Source organism: Thalassophryne amazonica, chromosome 6 (genome assembly GCF_902500255.1).
Source record: "Thalassophryne amazonica chromosome 6, fThaAma1.1, whole genome shotgun sequence".
Taxonomy (NCBI): domain Eukaryota; kingdom Metazoa; phylum Chordata; class Actinopteri; order Batrachoidiformes; family Batrachoididae; genus Thalassophryne; species Thalassophryne amazonica.
In genome coordinates, this window is record NC_047108.1 from 23912306 (window position 1) to 23930603 (window position 18298).

An 18298-nucleotide genomic window follows, 5' to 3' on the forward strand; every position below is an offset into this window, starting at 1 on the left:
GGAGGCTCCACTGGTGGTACCAACTACTTCACGGGTCGCCCACAGTGAGGCTTTGGGACATTACATCTGACACCATCAGGAGCAGCACAGGGGCACCACAGGGGACGGTCCTGTCTCCTGTCCTGTTTAATAAAAAAAAAAATTAAACATGTTTAATTTTTTGCATCCATTTCACAGAACCCTTTGCATTCCTCAGCATACTGCCATGTAGGGCTGCATAAGCTTGGCGCAGTCAGTACACCGCATTATGCAACTCCACATTGGCCCAATGTGAAAGTGGCTTAAGCTCTGTGCAACATGAAGATGATGGGATCCTTCACTCCCCTGTTGGGCTGGTATGTGAACTGCAGGGGGTCCAGTGATGATTCGATGACTGTGCAGAGGTGCCTGAGGATGAGCCTCTCAAGTGACTTCATGACATGTGATGTTAGGGCCACAGGTCTGTAGTCATTAAGTGTGTTGGGGTTCTTCTTCTTGGGCCCAGGGGCCATAGATGAGGTTTTCCACCACTCAGGAACAACCGTCTGGCTCAGGCTCAAGTTGAAGATGTGCTGGAAAATCCCACACACCTGGATAGCAAATCCCTTCAGCAGTCTGGGGCTGAGGCCATCAGGACCGGCAGCCTTTCCTGGACACAGGCAACTAAATTCTTTTCTGACAAAGAAGGTCCAGTCTGAATGTTTCTGGAAATAAAGAAGACACTGCTATACCAGCAAATGTTTACAATATGCAATAATATGGATTTTTGGCTGCCAGTCATGCATTTTCTTGAATATTTGAAGTATGCAGGTGCTTCGCATGCTTTGAGAAGCCCAGCACCTGGATGAGTTCACAGACATGGTCTTGTAACACCTGACATGGCTGAAGCAGGTACAGCAGATTGTTCATTTCAAGACAGCAGCTTTGGCTGAATGGTTGCCACTCGGGGAAAAGCAGCTGCACGAGGAGGTGAACATGCAAAGCACAACACTAGTGTGTGCTTCCTGACCTGATCACAGTTAACAGTTTAGCCAGAGTGTCTGTGCACGCCTGCACTGCCTGCGTGTGAAATAAAACAGCAGGCGTATGAAGAACATCCACTGCAGGCTGTGGAGGCAGGACAGCATGTACTACACAAATAAGGCAAATGGAAGCAATTATTTAATCATGATTGTATTTCAGAGTAATTAAAGTACTGTGCTCTTCAATCTAAATGACCGTGAAAAACAACTTAATGATACGTGCATCTGATTGCTTCCTGCTCATACTTTAGTTTCTTAGAATGCAGGGTGAAAACGTAGCCTTTTGTCTTTAACAAACCACTTTCACATCATGTTCATCTGGTGATTCATCTGTGCACAAAACACATCCTGTGAGTCACCCACTCATTTCTGCCCACTTCCTTATAAACCATTTGAATAGTTAATAAGGTGCAGCTGTTGTGTGGGCCGCCAGAAGAGGAGGCACTGCTGGCCCACCACCAGAGGGCGCCCTGCCTGAAGTGCGGGCTTCAGGCACGAGAGGGCGCAGCCGCCTCACAGGAGCAGCCAGGGTGACAGCTGTCACGCATCACCTGCAACAGCTGTTACCCATCATCTGATCAACAGGGGAATATCAGCAGGACGACGCCGCCACCTCTTTGCCGAGATATCGTTCTACCTGGAAGGTAACGTACCTCAGCTGACTGTTTTGACAGTATTTTTTGTGACTTGTGCGTTGTTAGTGTGGACTACTTTTCCAACGAGAGGTGGAGGTAGCATTCCTGCTATACGGATTCCTGGGTGCAAACGCGCCCTCATTTAATTGCTTTTTGTTCCTCGCCAGCAGTACCAGGTCCGACACGCGGAGGCAGTGGCCACCTGGGAGTTCGGGACTTGGCGGTTCCAGTATTCCTGGGGTCTGGTGGCGGAGGAAATCGTGTGGTTCCGGTTCTGCTTTGGACAGGCGTCTCCTATCTTCGAGCCTGCCCACACGACATCTTTGTGAATTGACTTTTGTCCATTGTTGTAATCTGTTGTATTTGTTGTGCACATTCACAACAGTAAAGTGTTGGTTTTTGACCTACTCCATTGTCCGTTCATTTGCGCCCCCTGTTGTGGGTCCGTGTACCTACACTTTCCCAACAGGATATCTCGGCCAACGTCATGGATCCTGAGGGGCGTCAACCGGCTGTTGAACGGCCAATGGAAGAACAGGGCGCACAGGCGTCCGCAGGAGGAATGATCGGTGAGTTGCAGCGGATCCTCACCGCTTTCACGGCTCGGTTGGATTTAATGACCGAGCAGAACGTCCTCCTTAACCGCAGGGTGGAGGCTCTCGCCGCGCAGGTGGAAGCGCGCCCTCAGGGCGCTGCTGCGGCTCTCCCTCCTGTCGACCCTGTGCGTAACAGTGACGTTCCACAGGTCGTTCAACGACCCCTCCCACCTTCCCCTGAAGCATACATAAGCCCTCCAGAGCCGTACGGGGGTTGTGTGGAGACATGCGCGGACTTTCTTATGCAGTGTTCGCTCGTCTTCGCACAACATCCCGTCATGTACGCGACTGATGCTAGTAAGATAGCTTATGTAATTAATCTGCTTTGCGGCAAGGCACGCGCTTGGGCTACAGCGCTTTGGGAGCAAAATTCACGGCTCCTTCTGACATATGATGGGTTTGTGAGGGAGTTCAGAACAGTGTTTGATCACCCAAATAGAGGAGAGACCGCTTCAGCCGTGCTGCTGTCAATGAGACAGGGGCGCCGGAGCGCAGCTGCTTATGCAGTCGACTTCCGCATCGCGGCTGCGAGGTCCGGCTGGAATAACACTGCCCTCCGCGCCGCCTTCGTAAATGGACTGTCGTTGGTCCTGAAGGAGCTCCTGGTGGCCAAGGACGAACCGCGGGATTTAGACGGGCTTATTGATCTCGTTATACAATTAGACAATCGGTTAGAGGAACGCCGTCGGGAGCGAGGCGAAGGACGTGACCGGATACGCGCCGCCCCTCTCCCTTCCGGGTTCGAAAAGGGGCCGCCCTCCCCACGCTCCACAGCCGCAGCGCTTTGTGGGGCAACAGCTCCCCCTGTTGACGTTGTTAGGGAAACGCACAGGGCCAAAATGGGGAGGCTGATCCGTGGAGAGTGTTTTCTCTGCAGCTCAACAGAGCACACACAGAGAGACTGCCCCAAACGGCCAAAACGACAACACTCGCCCTTAGAGACTGGGCTAAGGGGGGGTCAAGACATTCAAGTGAGACACACACAAATTGCCACACGACTCCCAGTCACAATCCTGAGCGGGGATTTAACCCTTCAAGCCCGAGCACTGGTGGACACGGGGTCAGAAGGGAATCTGCTAGACAGCAGATGGGCAAAGGAGGTAGGGCTCCCTCTGGTGGCGCTTCCTACGCCATTGCAGGTGCGGGCACTAGATGGCACCCTCCTCCCTTTACTCACACACAAGACACAACCAGTAACTCTGATGGTGTCTGGAAACCACCGGGAGGAGATTGAGTTTTTTGCAACTCCTTCTACCTCCCGCGTGATTTTGGGCATCCCATGGATGTTAAAGCACAATCCCCGGATCGATTGGCCATCTGGGGTGGTGGTTCAGTGGAGCGAAACCTGCCATCGGGTGTGTTTAGGATCCTCGGTTCCTCCCGGTTCCCAGGCTAAGGAGGAGGTCAAAGTCCCTCCCAATCTGACGGCAGTGCCGGTTGAGTACCACGATCTTGCTGACGTCTTCAGCAAGGATCTGGCACTCACCCTTCCCCCGCACCGTCCGTACGATTGTGCCATTGATTTGGTTCCAGGCGCTGAGTTCCCGTCCAGCAGGCTGTACAACCTCTCACGACCTGAGCGCGAATCAATGGAGACCTACATCCGGGACTCATTAGCTGCCGGGCTGATCTGGAACTCCACCTCCCCGATGGGGGCAGGTTTCTTTTTTGTGGGCAAGAAAGATGGCGGACTTTGTCCATGTATTGATTACAGGGGGCTGAATGAGATTACGGTTCGCAACCGATACCCGTTGCCATTATTAGATTCCGTGTTCACCCCCCTGCATGGAGCCAAAATCTTTACTAAGCTGGATCTTAGAAATGCGTATCACCTGGTTCGGATCCGGAAGGGAGACGAATGGAAGACGGCATTCAACACCCCATTAGGTCACTTTGAGTACCTGGTCATGCCGTTCGGCCTCACAAACGCCCCCGCGACGTTCCAAGCATTAGTTAATGATGTCTTGCGGGATTTCCTGCACCGATTCGTCTTCGTATATCTAGACGATATACTCATCTTTTCCCCGGATCCTGAGACTCATGTCCGGCATGTACGTCAGGTCCTGCAGCGGTTGTTGGAGAACCGGCTGTTTGTGAAGGGCGAGAAGTGTGAGTTTCACCGCACATCTTTGTCCTTCCTGGGGTTTATCATCTCCCCCAACTCCGTCGCTCCTGATCCGGCCAAGGTTGCGGCGGTGAGAGACTGGCCCCAACCCACTAGCCGTAGGAAGCTGCAACAGTTCCTTGGCTTTGCAAATTTCTACAGGAGGTTCATTAAGGGCTACAGTCAGGTAGTTAGCCCCCTGACAGCCCTGACCTCACCAAAAGTCCCCTTCACCTGGTCGGATCGTTGCGATGCCGCGTTCAAGGAGTTGAAACGGCGCTTCTCGTCTGCACCCGTTCTGGTGCAGCCCGATCCTAGTCGCCAGTTAGTGGTTGAAGTGGACGCCTCGGACTCAGGGATAGGAGCTGTGCTTTCCCAGAGTGGGAAGACCGATAAGGTCCTTCACCCGTGTGCCTATTTTTCCCGCAGGTTGACCCCGGCTGAACGGAACTATGACGTCGGCAATCGAGAACTCCTTGCGGTGAAAGAGGCTCTTGAAGAGTGGAGACATCTGTTGGAGGGAACGTCCGTGCCATTCACGGTTTTCACTGACCACCGGAACCTGGAGTATATCAGGACCGCCAAGCGGCTGAACCCCAGGCAAGCCCGCTGGTCACTGTTCTTCGGCGGTTTTGACTTCCGGATCACCTACCGTCCCGGGACCAAAAACCAGAAATCGGATGCCTTGTCCCGGGTACATGAAGATGAAGTCAAAGCGGAGTTGTCGGATCCACCGGAACCCATCATCCCGGAGTCCACTATCGTGGCCACCCTCACCTGGGACGTAGAGAGAACCGTCTGGGAGGCCCTGGCACGAAGCCCGGACCCCGGAACTGGGCCGAAGAACAAACTATACGTCCCACCAGAAGCTAGGGCTGCAGTCCTGGACTTCTGTCACGGCTCCAAGCTCTCCTGTCATCCAGGGGTGCGAAGAACCGTGGCAGTTGTCCGGCAGCGCTTCTGGTGGGCGTCCCTAGAGGCCGACGTCCGGGATTATATCCAGGCCTGCACCACCTGCGCCAGGGGCAAGGCTGACCATCGCAGGGCACCAGGCCTACTCCAGCCGCTGCCTGTGCCTCATCGCCCCTGGTCCCACATCGGCCTGGATTTTGTCACGGGCCTCCCGCCGTCCCAGGGCAACACCACCATCCTCACGATAGTGGACCAGTTCTCCAAGGCGGCCCACTTCGTGGCCCTCCCGAAGCTCCCAACAGCCCAGGAGACAGCGGACCTCCTGGTCCACCACGTCATCCGGCTGCATGGGATTCCAACAGACATCGTCTCCGATCGCGGTCCCCAGTTCTCCTCGCAAGTCTGGAGGAGCTTCTGCCGGGAACTGGGGGCCACGGTGAGTCTCTCGTCCGGGTACCACCCTCAGACCAACGGGCAAGCAGAACGGGTAAACCAGGAGGTGGAACAGGCTTTGCGCTGCGTGACTGCCGCGCACCCGGCGGCCTGGAGTACCCATTTGGCCTGGATCGAGTATGCTCATAACAGCCAGGTGTCTTCAGCCACCGGCCTCTCCCCTTTTGAGGTATGTCTGGGGTATCAGCCCCCGTTGTTTCCGGTGGTTGAGGGAGAGGTCGGTGTGCCCTCGGTCCAGGCCCACCTACGGAAGTGCCGTCGGGTGTGGCGTGCCGCCCGTTCTGCTTTGCTAAAGGCCCGGACGAGGGCAAAAGCCCATGCAGACCGTCGGCGGGCCCCGGCCCCTGCGTATCAGCCAGGGCAGGAGGTGTGGTTATCCACAAAGGACATTCCCCTCAAGGTGGACTCCCCCAAGCTACAGGACCGTTACATCGGCCCATTTAAGATCCTTAAGGTCATCAGTCCAGCCGCGGTGAGGCTTCAGCTTCCGGCCTCACTGCGGATCCATCCTGTGTTTCACGTGTCCCGGATAAAACCACATCACACCTCACCCCTCTGTACTCCGGGTCCGGCACCGCCTCCTGCCCGGATCATCGATGGCGAGCCGGCTTGGACTGTACGCCGGCTTTTGGATGTCCGTAGGATGGGCCGGGGCTTCCAGTATTTGGTGGACTGGGAGGGGTACGGCCCCGAAGAACGCTCCTGGGTGAAGAGGAGCTTCATCCTGGACCCGGCCCTCCTGGCCGATTTCTACCGCCGCCACCCGGACAAGCCTGGTCGGGCGCCAGGAGGCGCCCGTTGAGGGGGGGGTCCTGTTGTGTGGGCCGCCAGAAGAGGAGGTACTGCTGGCCCACCACCAGAGGGCGCCCTGCCTGAAGTGTGGGCTTCAGGCACGAGAGGGCGCAGCCGCCTCACAGGAGCAGCCAGGGTGACAGCTGTCACGCATCACCTGCAACAGCTGTTACCCATCATCTGATCAACAGGGGAATATCAGCAGGACGACGCCGCCACCTCTTTGCCGAGATATCGTTCTACCTGGAAGGTAACGTACCTCAGCTGACTGTTTTGACAGTATTTTTTGTGACTTGTGCGTTGTTAGTGTGGACTACTTTTCCAACGAGAGGTGGAGGTAGCATTCCTGCTATACGGATTCCTGGGTGCAAACGCGCCCTCATTTAATTGCTTTTTGTTCCTTGCCAGCAGTACCAGGTCCAACACGCGGAGGCAGTGGCCACCTGGGAGTTCGAGACTTGGCGGTTCCAGTATTCCTGGGGTCTGGTGGCGGAGGAAATCATGTGGTTCCGGTTCTGCTTTGGACAGGCGTCTCCTATCTTCGAGCCTGCCCACACGACATCTTTGTGAATTGACTTTTGTCCATTGTTGTAATCTGTTGTATTTGTTGTGCACATTCACAACAGTAAAGTGTTGTTATTTGACCTACTCCATTGTCCGTTCATTTGCGCCCCCTGTTGTGGGTCCGTGTACCTACACTTTCCCAACAGCAGCTTTAGTTTCCACACCCAGTGAATCTCCTTTCTGTTGTCCTCATCCACCCCACCCACCCCAAATCCTTCCAGGAGGTTGTACTGGACTGTGTCTCATTCTTCCTCACTCACTTTCACGCGTTCCTGTTACTCATCTCTCTCCATTTCTTTGTCTCTTGCTATTTTCCTGTCACATCATCCCTTCTTTCCTCAGTGAGAGCTACTTTTAAATGTATTACACAGACACATTCATCATGGTCATGTCGGTTTGTAAATCTGAGAACGGCTCAGGTCAGGAAAAAAAGTGATGTCAAATCAATGAATACATAAATAATCATTCATTTCTTTAACCATGAAGCCTATTTTCATCACGAACAGCTCCTGAATATGTGCAGAAACCTCAAATGACCATCCATGGAGATATACATCCTCCGTGTAACTAAATAACTACACGGACATGACTGAATCGATGGGTAACACAGCCACAAATACCTGTAACTTCCCCAAAGAAAGGTGGACAAAGTCCCTTAAATTTGTTCCAGACGTGACAATCTGAACAATAAGACAATGTTTAGTAGACAACATTGGTGCTGCCACTGTAATCCTGTAATCCCAATAAAAACAGCTTTGTGTGAAACTGTATTAAAGGCCTTGATCCAAACATTTTCACAAATGATATCTGTGTCTGGGAGGAAAGACGAAAAAACAGTGGACTTTTCCATTAGGAAGCTTCAGCAGGCAGAATGCTATAAAAATGCAACGTTCCATTCATTCCTCAAAAACACTAAAGTCATCATGAAAAAAACAAACCACCAACTCAATATTTTTCAAGTGTTTACAAACAGTAAAAGGCGCACTGTAAGCGGTGGAATTTCTGGCCAAGGGCACAGTTCTTTACTTTCATTTTTGAGCCGAATGCCAGGTCTGCACTTTATAAACCAGCCTGTTAAGGAGCCAAGCTGGATTGAACTGTTTCATCCCATTTTAGGACTTTATTGGCTCATGGGTGATCGTAGAAAAACAACGTCCCATGGAATAACATGCAAGAGTTGCTCCTCGTACTTGTTTTGGACGCACAGGCACTTAACGCTCCCCGTGTCGACAGCGGAGGTGGGAGCTCACACTCAGTCGCGCATGACTGAGCTTGCGCATTGACACTATTCAATTCTAATGACTTTACTTGTTTCCGAGTGGCAATTAAAGGCAAATCATAAAATAGATCGTTTAAAAAAAAGTGCTGTAGTGCAGCTCACAAACCAAAGAATTACTCAGTGCTTCCTGAGTGACTCATTACTTGAAAAATGTAGGATCAATTGTGCAGAGAGGAAACACTTTTGGCCCCTGGCTGGGAGGTAAAATGATACATTTCTGGAGATAAATCACTGATCACTGTTGATATTACACGTCCAACATTCATTTTTTTGTTTGGGGGTAGGGAGTCGGGTTTGTTTCTTTTTGCTGCAGTGGTGCATGTGCAATATTGAAGTTATTGTCAAAACAAAAAGGTGACACTCCTGTTTTTTTTTTTTTGTTTTTTTTACACACATACGACTCCAAGCTCCGCTCAAAATCCTTCACTCCAGCACCACTCACATGCACTCCTCTGACTAGGGAATGTGGGAGCAGCAGAGGCGGGACAGCACACAGCTCCATAGGCACTGAGCAGTAATGTCATCGTTCCACTCTGCTAACAGACTCTGTATCAGACGCAGCGTTTATTGATTTAGATGTTTGGATTACATCTTAGTTACTGCACGTTAGTAATGCTCTAAAATATCATTGTGTCACCCAGGACCATCTCTGTAGGGACAGAATCCTCCTTTAAAGCAGGCATTATGGATATTGTTCCTTGTAATAGCACAAGAAATCCTCAGATGATTCAGAATAGGGCTGCTGCTCCTTTAACTCTAATGAGGAGATTGGATCACATTATCCTGGTCCCAGCATCCCTGTACTGGTCTCTGTGGACCTGGCAGCAGATTTCAAGGTTTTGTTGTACACATGTAAAATACTGACCGCCTGTGCACCCTCTTATCTCGCAGAACATGTTGATGCTTATGAGCTGTCAGGAGCCCTACGGTCTCAGGGTAAAAGGCTTAATCAGCCTTCCTAAGATAAACAACAAGACGGCAGACTGAAGACCTTTTACTGCTCATTAAAACACACACACACAAAAATTGTTGCTTCACCAACCCTACCTACTCTTTTCCAAATCTGTTTCCCCCCCAAAAATTATGTTTTTAAACATATTAACTGTAAAATTTTGCATGTGCGTTCAGTGTTTTGTGGCTTTGTATTGTGCAGAGTTCCATCTTATACTGTGGGAGTAAACTCTAAAGGTCCTATCACACTTTGATGATTTACCCAGCGAATGCTGACTTATGAAAAATGTGGTGACTATGCTGGCCATGTTGAATAAGTTATGCAACTGTCACACCATGGCGATTTAGCCAGAGAATGAAGATGTATCTAAAATGCTGCCAATACACCATTATACAGTAGCTGACACGTTCAGTAAGTTCTGTGGTTGTCCACAACACGTCAAATACATACGTCAGTATGTGTTGGAGATAAGTTCAATATAAGTTACACAAAGGCTCAAAGCATGAAAATTCAGTAAGGGATGTCTTCTATAATACATTCCAATTCTAAGGTAGAACTCTACCAGTGTGTACTAAGGTATATCTAACTATTGAAAATAAAGAAGAGTAGAACAGAGTAGAGCCACTTAGGTGCCTGGTCTTGAGAACCAGGGATGGTACACTGAAAAGCTTTTTTATCCCATGGGAACTCTCTCTACCCACCCAAGCAGCTCAAGAAAATGGACAGTATGTATATTAGTGACATTTACACAATAAGGGTAATAAACAACATATACAAGAAATATAGTTGCTACCTAATATTATAGGAATTAGCTTCTACAGGAGAAGATTGTAGTATACGCATACCTAGTCTGTAGACTAGTAGTAAAATAAATTATAGCTAGTAGGCTAAGCTATAAATATGGTTATTTTATTATAGAAACAGAAGCTATGATGTAATATGTTTTAGGTATCTATCTAAAGTTCACCCTGCTAGCTTATTATAGGAAGACAAAATACATATTCTATATGTTATCTAATGGAAACCCCAAACTTAGATACTATATGTTAATAACTATTGAAGAACCCATGAACTGAAGAATCATTAAAAATCGACACGTAAAATAAAAATGTAAATAACGAAAATAAGATAACTATAGCTAGATTAGCTACCATTAAATTAGCCATTAATAAGCCAACTATACCTTGCTAGCCAACAAAGATAAAGATGTTAGTGATGTTAATGATAAACAAAAGCATGTTACTCATAGGTTAGAAATAAGCTTTGGGTACACTAGATATTATCTCAACATATTTCGACTAATGAGAAATTTGAAAGTAACGTGTGTCAACAATTGCAAAACTTACCTACAACTTGTGGCCCACATAAGTGGGACGTATGAGTCATACACTGGCATGCATTGAAAATATTGTGCATGCACAAAATGTTTGAATGACCTCGCCGTACTATGACATATACAAGCTTGCTTCAACTTGCTCTTAACTTATACAAAACTTACCCATAAATTATTAGATGCACGCCAGCATATTCACCAAATTTTTAATATGTTGGCATATGCAAGCTAAATCTTCAAGGTGCAACAGGCCCATTATCACAGCTTTTGTTTTGTGAAAAACTATATTTTCTGTGATATCTCCACAAGCAAGAGATGATCTGAAGTTTATATTGACCAGCAAGGAAGCTATAAAAATAAGTCATGTTTGTTCAAAAGAATATGTTGTTCACAGTGATCTCCTTCTCTTTGAGGTTACCATGATACCTGCTTATAAATGAGTCTGGTCTGGGAGTGAGCGAACAATAAACAGAGGAAGTTACATTACCTTTCAACAAAGATTTGGAGGATTCTAAGAAACAAATCACGGCAACAGGTTTTTGTTCAAAAATATGCATGTACTACAAACATGAACAATAGGACATGATTACCTCCTAGTGTGCAGAGCATGCAGGGTTTACATTAGCCCTCTGATGACTTTCATTGATTTTCTAGTCAAAAAAGCCCAAAGTTGTTGCTGGCTTCACTTATTTCATAAATGTTGCCAAGTTTCTTATCCCATTTTTATAGCTTAAACTTGATTCAGGTATTAAAAAGTCAGGTATGCAGTCACATTCTGTTCTAGTTTGTTTCTGATCTTTTTTTTTATTTCTTCTCCTCATAACACATCATTGAGTAAAAGAGCTCATATTAAAAGGCACCATTTATACATTTTTTTCTTTTTATAGAGTCAGAAATTTGAGTGGACTAAACTTGTTGCTTGTTGAGGATATAAATTTATTTTTCATTTCAGTAGCTTAACTGATAGAGTATTAAATAATTACAGTTACGTATGCAGCTGTACTCATTGTGATAATACTTATTCTGATATCATATCTAGTCATCTAGATATGCATGGTCATGGACTGCCTACTCCAGGTAGGGAATACGGTCTTGCCCCAAGTGAAGGAGTTCAAGTACCTCGGGGTCTTGTTCATGAGTGAGGTGACAATGGAGCATGAGATTGGCCGGAGAATCGGTGCAGCAGGGGCGGTGTTGCATTCAGTCTATCGTACTGTTGTGATGAAAAGGGAGCTGAACTAAAAGGCGAAGCTCTCGATCTACTGGTCGATCTTCATTCCTGCTCTCACATATGGTCATGAGGTTTGGGTTATGACCAAAAGAAGTAGATCGCGGGAACAAGCGGCTGAAATGGGCTTTCTAAGGAGGGTGGCTGGTGTCTCCCTTAGAGATAAGGTGAGAAGCTCGGCCATTTGGAGCTCAGAGTGGAGCCGCTGCTCCTTCGCATTGAAAGGAGCCAGCTGAGGTGGTTTGGCTATCTGGTAAGGATGTCCCCTGGATGCCTCCCGAGGGAAGTGTTCCAGGCTTGTCCAGCTGGGAGGAAACCCCAGGGAAGACCCAGGACTAGGTGGAGTAGATCTCCACACTGGCCTGGGAATGCCTCGGGATCCCCTAGTCAGAGGTGGTCAATGTGTCCCAGGAAAGGGAGGTTTGGGGTCCCTTGTTGGAATTGTTGCCCCTGCGACCCAATCCCAGATAAGCGGTTGAAGATGAATGTATGTATCTAGTCATCTTGTGTTTTTACGAAATGGATGTGAGTAGATCATACTTGGTATAATGTAATAAACAGAATTTAATCATTAAATAGTGGGTATCAGTCTTGAAACTCACACTGTTCACTTCCCTCATTTGGTTCAAGTCAGCTGTTATTATTTCTATATTTTATTCAATGGTTTTATAAGTGTTTTCACTGTTGTTTGAAGAAATGTGAATGAATTGTTTCACAAAAAGATTCAGGTTTTCTATGATATTTAGGTCTACAGAAATACCTAAGAGGAAGTTGGAAAGAAAAAAATTTGACCTATCAACCCAGTTTTTTTTTTCTTTTTTGTCAAACAGTTGATGAAACAAGTATATTTTTGTTGTTCTTGTTTGGCCAAAGCTGAAGTTGGTGGTCCAAAGTCAGATTCCAGTTGTTCTTCCAAATTTAGCATCAAAACATTTTTTTTCTGTTATTTGAGGCTAGTTAATGGGCAACTCAATTATTAAAATTATTACAATTGTAATTCATTCATTTTCTATACCTGCTTATTCCAATTAAGCAGCGCAGTGTCGTTTGCTGGCAGGTGCTAAAGGGGCAAAATATGACGCATATGACGTACTTTCTCTACTTCCGGAGACAGAAACACTGCACTTTGTCTGAGTTTTTGGGCAAATTACACACAAACAAAGTGAAAATGCAAAGAAAAAGTGACGATGCGGTGGAAAGTGGACATGTGTTGTGGTTTGTTTATGACCTGGAGTGCAAACGTGTCGAGGCGGTTTTGCAGGCGAGAGAACACAGCTACTCTGGCTAGCTGTGTAGGCCAACACTTAATGACATGACCTCTCCCATTTGCCTGGTCTTCCCTTCTTCCCTGGGAACCAAGAAAACTGCACTTTTCGCAACTGCTTCGGTGACTGCAGCCCAAAACAAAATAGTACACCATTTTCCCGTTACAACTGACACTGTTTGTAGGGAGAGACTAATACCTGGGCAGAGTGTGGGAGTGTCAGCACAAACCATTCAGAGGATGGGGGTTTCAGCGGAAACCATTTTAAACTGCCACGTCTTAAACTGGCAGGTCTGCTGGGTGACAGTAAGTATGCTTTTAAGTTTACCGAGACGGACTGAATGGTTTGTGCTGAGACTCCCACACTCCGCCCTTGGGTTCTCTGCCGTGTTTGTGTTGGCTATCCCCATATGTGGTCAAATCCCATGATATCATGTAGGGGTTCAAACGAGACTGCGCTGTCCTATTAAGGGCCTCAGGGGAGCTGGAGCCTATCCAAACACTCACGGACAAGACATCAGTCCATCACAGGCCACAGATAGACTCATTCACACCTACGGCCAATTTAAAGTCACCAATTCACCTAACCTGCATCTTTTGAAAAGATGAGGAAGCTGGGGCACTGAGACAGAACCTACCTGAATACGGGGAGAACATGCAAACCTACACAGACAGGACCTGGCAGGAAGTGATCCCAGGAAACTTCTTGCTGTGAGCCTACAGCGGTAACCACTAAGACCAACATGCCAGCCATTATTACATTGTATTATTATTATGATTATTATTATTGTGTCCAGGTAGTTACTTGGGAAAACTAACAAGTATCAGTTGCATCATGTGGGAGGGTCAGTGGTGACATTTTGGCCAAGATGGACATTTCTCTGAGCAGGCTCCAGCATGTAATTGCTTCAGTGCTGACGGTCCCTGCAACTGGAAAAGGCCAAGAGGACAACAGTGTCGAACCTGGCTGTGGCAGGAAGACTACTACTTTCAAGAGGAGGGGTGGGCCAGTTTTCTGCCTGGGTAGATGCCATCCATGTCCATCATCCATGTGCACCACCAGAACATGATAACTGACCTGACATCACCTGACCTCTCTGTTACAGACACAGTGGGGCCAAAAAGTATTTAGTCAGCTCCTGATTGTGCAAGTTCTCCTACTTAGAAAGACGAGAGAGGTCTGTAATTTTCATCATAGGTACATTTTAACTATGAGAGACTAAATGAAAAAAAATCCAGGAAATCACATTGTAGGATTTTAAAGAATTTATTTGTAAATTATGGCGGAAAATAATACTGCAGCAGATAACAGAATATTTACAGAGGAATCCTTCAAATCTGGAAAGAAGCACCAAAGTTGGCACAAATACTCCTTAGACATTACTCTTTTGAAAAAACTGGGTAGCCACTTGAATTTTCAGTAGGCGGCCAGGTAGGGGTCAACTGAAGAATTACACAGGGGTCAAAATTTAAAAATGTTTCAATCATATTGAAAGCTATACCACATTATTTGTCTGATCACAACGATACCAAAAAGGTATAGTTTGGACTATCTATGACTGAATGTTATGGAGTTATGGGGTAAAAACAGCAAGAATGGTAACAAAGGTCAGCATTAGTTTGTACAGGGGTCAGATGATAAAGTTGCTCTAAATATTGTAAAATGTGATGCAAATTATTGGTTGAGTTAATAGGGTTTTAAAAGGAATAGTTTGCACTATGTGGCATGCTTAGTTATGTTACAGGGTAACATACGAGGTCTGTCCATAAAGTATCGTACCTTTTTTTTTTTTTTTTAAACTATATGGATTTGATTCATATGTTTTCACGTCAGACAAGCTTGAACCCTTGTGCGCATGCGTGAGTTTTTCCACGCCTGTCGGTGACGTCATTCGCCTGTGAGCACGCCTTGTGGAAGGAGTGGTCCCGCCCCGTCGTCGGATTTTCATTGTCTGGAAATGGCGGAATGATTTGGGTTTTTTTTCCATCAGAATTTTTTCAGAAGCTGTTAGAGACCGGCACCTGGAAACTATTCGAAAAATTTATCTGGGTTTCGGTGAAAATTTTACGGGCTTCACAGAGAATAAGGTCTGTTAGTACAGCTTTATGGACCCCTTGAAGGACACTCAGCGCGCCGCGCTGCGAGCTGCGACGACACGGCACAAGCCACCGGACCATTTCTGAGCTGATTGCTCTGTGGATAAGAGACCGTCGTGTGCTCTTTCTCTGGTTATCACAAGAGTTGGACATCAGCCATTTTCCGGCAGATTTCACTTTTAACAAGAGATTTTGTCATGGAAAGCCGCGCGGAGGCTTCACACGTCACGACCGATTCGCTTTGGAAGTGAGACAAAGGAACACCTCCGTTTCGGCATGTCAGAGGACAAGTTTGGACATGTCCAGCTCTCCACAATTTCACTGATACTTACTGGAATGGTAAGCATTGAAAGCCGAGATAGACATTTTTACCAAAATTGGAGCAACTTTAACTTCTAAACCCTGTACAAACTGAAATTGACCTTTGTCACCATTCTTGTTGTTTTTTTTTTTTTTAATTATTTTTATTTATACAGTTTTCAAGAACAAAAAGAACAGGTAAAAAAAAACACACACACACATTAGAAAACAAAAAAGGGGGGATGGGCAACAGTGGGATTACATTATGGTCGGAAGCATGCGGTTTTATACGAGTCTTATAGGTTAACCATTTCTTCCACCTTCGATTGAAAACTGGTACTTGCAGCCTTGAATGGTGAGTAATTCTTTCCATCTCATAAATTTCGTCCATAATCTCTTTCCATTGCGTCAATGTTAAAGTGATGTTTCTCAGCCAGTTCTTTGTGATGGTTTTCTTGCTTGCAATCAGCATCACTTTGTAAAGGTAAATATCTTCTGCCCGTAAAACCTTCTCAGGGGTTAAACCCATGTACATACTCTGAAAGTCATTAGCAATCTTGTAGCCAAGTATATCCTCCATTTCTTTAGCTAGGGATTCCCAAAAAGGTCTGACAATAGGACATGTCCAAAATATATGAGAATGACTGGCACTCATACTACCACAAGGTCTCCAGCACTGTTGAGGAGATTTGAGATGCTTACTTTTGATGTGTGGTGAGATAAAATATCTTATTATGTTTTTCCAGCCGAATTCTCTCCATTGTCTAGAGGTGGTTGTAGTATGCTGGAAAAGGCAGATAGAATGCCAATCATCCTCTGACAAATTGAGTTGTAGTTCAGATTCCCACTTTTTTTAATATATATCGAGTCAGTCCCATTGGAGTTTTGCAAACATTTGTACAATTTGGAAACAATTTTTGAAGGCAATGTTCTATATCCACCAGTTATCATCTCAGTTAGTTCACTGCTTTCTTGTGAAAGATGAGGCCTAATTTCGGAGTTATAAAAATGTCTTAATTGAAAGTATCTAAACAGGTCAGTGTCAACTAGGGCAAATTCCCTTTTTAATTGGGCAAAAGATTTAAAAACTCTTCCTTTGATTAGTGTGGTCACAGCTGTGATTCCCCTGTCAATCCACCTTTTAAATGTACAATCCAGTTGGCCACTTCTGAAGTTGGGAGAAAGAGAAGGCCATGTCAATAATTTACAGTCTCCTTCTAATTTGAATTTGTTTATTGTGTCCCACCAAATCTTAATAGAGAATTCAATTATTTGATTATTTTCTTTGGGCTGTGGGCTGACTTTGTCACCCAGTCTTGATTGAGGTTTGCATGTGTCATAATTAGTTTAAATGTTTTTCCATTTAGAATAGTATTCTGGAGAACACCAAAAAGCAATATATTTTAATTGGGCTGCTAAAAAAATATTCTTTAAAATTTGGAAGGGCGAGTCCTCCTTTGTTTTTACCCAGTTTATACCTCACCCTAGGTTTTGCTCCCTTCCAAATAAAACTGCTCACTTGTTTGTCCCATTTTACAAATTGTGTATCTGGTATTTGGATTGGTAAAGAGATGAAAAGACATAATAGACGGGGCAAAACATTCATTTTAATTACCTCAATTCTGGAACTAAAGTCCAAAATTAAGTTTGTCCATTTTGTCAGGTCTCTGTATATTACCTCATTTATTTTATCATAGTTAGCCTCAAATAATGTTTTGTTTTCTCTGGTCAGATAAATCCCTAAGTATTTCATTTGTTCTGAGTCCCAATTAAGTTTATATTTTTGTCTGATATGTTCAACTGGTCTGTAATTGATACAGAGAACCTGAGTCTTAGTAATATTTAATTTATAACCTGATTTTCTTCCATAGTCTTTTAAGGTTTTTATCAGGTTGAGAAATGTTTGATCAGGGCTTCGGAGGTATACTATTATGTCGTCTGCAAAGAGACATAGTCTTTGCTCTTCTTTGGATACCGTTACTCCTTTCAGTTGGGTTGTTTGTCGTATGTGTTGGGCTAAGGGCTCAATAAACAAGGCAAAGAGACCAGGGCTTAAACAACAACCCTGCCTAGTGCCTCTAAAAAGCTCAAATCTCTCTGTCAAGTCACCATTTATTTTAATTCTTGCCACTGGTTTATAATATAGGGCTTGTACGCACTTAATGATATTGTTACAGAATCCAAATCTTTTCAAGACTGCAAATAAGAATCTCCAACATACTCTATCAAATGCCTTTTCAGCGTCAAGGCTTACTAAGGCTAATGGTATATTTTGTTTCTTGGCCTCGTGAATTATGTGCAGGGTACGTCGAATGTTGTCTTGTGTTTGCCTTCCTTTTATAAATCCTGTCTGGTCTTCGTCTATTATGTCAGGAAGGAAAGTCTCTATTCTTCTTGCTATTATGGAGGTGAATAATTTATAGTCTACATTCAATATGGAAACTGGGCGATATGACTCACAGTATTCCTTATTTTTCCCTTCTTTTAGTATAACTGATATGACTGTGTCTCTCCATGATGGAGGACATTTTGCATGTTTAAGTGTCCAATTAAATGAATCTAACATTAAGGGGGTTAAATCATCTTTAAAGACTTTGTACCATTCGTTGGGATAACCATCACTCCCTGGAGTTTTATTACTTTTTAACCTACTAATTGCCTTGTCCAGTTCTACCTTAGTTATGGGTCTGGATAGTGTCTTATTCCTAGTTGTTCCTATGTTGGGGAGGTCTAATTTAGCCAAGAAATCTTCAACTTCTTTTCCATCTACTTGATCTGATTGGTCATA

General features: G+C 45.6%; 1 protein-coding gene across 3 annotated transcripts in view; it reads right to left on the reverse strand.

Moving 5' to 3' along the window:
- Nucleotides 1-18298, reverse strand: part of prkcz (protein kinase C, zeta) — a 595716-nt gene that overhangs the window by 235575 nt on the left and 341843 nt on the right. The window lies entirely within an intron of this gene.